Raw genomic sequence first — 2,235 nt, 5'->3', positions numbered from 1 at the left:
CTCCCAAGTAGCTGGGACTACAAGCGCCCACCACCACGCCCAGCTAATTTTTTGTATTTTTGGTAGAGACAGGGTTTCACTGTGTTAGCCAGGATGGTCTCGATCTTCTGACCTCGTGATCCACCCGCCTCAGCCTCCCAAAGTGCTGGGATAACAGGCATGAGTCACCACGCCCAGCCATGTCTATGTTTTCTTAAAAGAGTTTTATAGTTTTAGCTCTTACATTTAGGTCTTTGATTCAGTTTGAGTGAATTTTTGTACATGATATGAGTTAGGGGTCCTTTTGCATGGGATACTCAATTATCCCAGCTCCATTTGTTGAAAGACTATTATTTCTCCCTTGAATCATTTTGGCATCCTTGTCAAAACTCAATTAACCAAGCCTGGGTGTGGTGGCTCACACCTGTAATCCCAGCACTTTGAAAGGCCAAGGAAAGAGGATCACTTGAAGCCAGGAGTTTGAGACCAGCTTGGGCAACATAATGAGACCTTGTCTCTAGAAAAAAAAAAAAATTGCTTAAATTAGCTGAGCGCAGTAGTATGCACCTGTAGTCTTAGGCACTTGAGAGGCTGAGGCAGGAGGATTGCTTGAGCCCAGGAATTCAAGGCTATAGTGACCTATCATCAAGCCACAGCACTCCAGCCTGGGCAACAGAGCAACCCTGTCTCCAAAAAACGGAAAAGAAAAGAAAAAGATCAATTGACTATATGTGTATTTTTATTCCTCGTTTATTTCTAGTTTCTTTATTTTTGGACTCTCAGTTATATTCCATTGATCCATATGTCCATCCTTATGTCAGTACCACATTGTCTTGATTATTTTAACTTTATTGTAAATTAGAATTGGGAAGTGTGAGTTCTTCAACTTTGATTTTCTTTCTCAGGATTGTTTTGGCTATTCTGTATCTTCTGTATTTCCATATAAATTTAGGATCAGTATACCAATTTCTGCAAAAAAAGGCAGTTTTTATTTTTTTTAACTAGTTTATTTTCGATTCAGGGGGTGCATGTGCTTGTAGTTACGTGGGTATGTTGCATACTGATGAGGATCAGGCTTCTATTGTATCCAGTGTCCAAATAGTGAACACTGTACCTGATAGGTTATTTTTCAACTCTCACCCCTCTCTCAACCTCCCTCCAGAGCAGCTTGGATTTCAACAGGGATTACATTGAATCTGTAAATCAATCTGGGGAGAACTGCCATCTTAATGATATTAAGTCTTCCAATTTATGAACTTAGGATATCTTTAGGTCTAAGAAGATCTACTTAGGTCTTCTTTAATTTCTTTTCTTTTTTTTTTTTAAGAGACAAGATCTCACTCTGTTTCTCCCTGTGAACTCCTGGGCTCAAGCGGTCCTTCCACTTCAGCCTCCCAAGTAGCTAGGACCACAGGTGCCACCACACCCAGCTAATTTGCGAGGGAGGGAGGGTAGAGATGGGGTCTCGCTATGTTGCCCTGGCTGGTTTCAAACTCCTGACCTCAAATGATCCTCCCACCTTGGCCTCCCACAGTGCTGGGATTTCAGGCACGAGGCAGTGTGCCTGGCCTTTCATTTCTTTCATGTTACTCATTTTAAGCAGAAGAATATCATGATTTGATTTATACTTTAAGAAGATTACTCAGTACTGGCTGGGCACGGTGGCTCACGTTTGTAATCCCAGCACTTTGGGAGGCTGAGGCGGGCAGATCATGAGGTCAGCAGTTCGAGACCAGCCTGGCCAACATGGTGAAACCCCGTCTCTACTAAAACTACAAAAATTAGTTGGGCGTGGTGGCGGGCACCTGTAATCCCAGCTACTCAGGAGGCTGAGGCAGGAGACTCACTTGAACCTGGGAGGTGGAGGTTGCAGTGAGCCGAGACCACGCCATTGCACTCCAGCCTGGGTGGCAGAGCAAGAGTCCGTCTCAAAAAAAAAAAAAAAAAAGGAAGATTACTCAGTAATATGGAAAAATAATTGGTAGGCAAAGAGATGCTACATGAACAAGGGCAGAGACAAAGAGCAAGTCACTCATTACATAAATATTTATGGACATAGATGGACAGGACTTGGTGATTGACTTTATGTAGAAAGCAACTCCCAGGTTTTGGCTTGGGTACATCACGACGCCACCAATTGAGATAGGAAAATATAGTTTTGGGGGAAAGATGAAGTGATCAGTTGGTGCCTACTGAGCTTCAGGTGGTGATGGGACACCCAGGCGCAAAGGTAAGGTAGCTGGATATCCGAGTCCA

This window comes from Papio anubis, chromosome 1 (assembly GCF_008728515.1).
Source record: "Papio anubis isolate 15944 chromosome 1, Panubis1.0, whole genome shotgun sequence".
Taxonomy (NCBI): domain Eukaryota; kingdom Metazoa; phylum Chordata; class Mammalia; order Primates; family Cercopithecidae; genus Papio; species Papio anubis.
The sequence above is the reverse complement of the archived record's forward strand: the minus strand, read 5'-3'. Positions refer to the sequence as shown.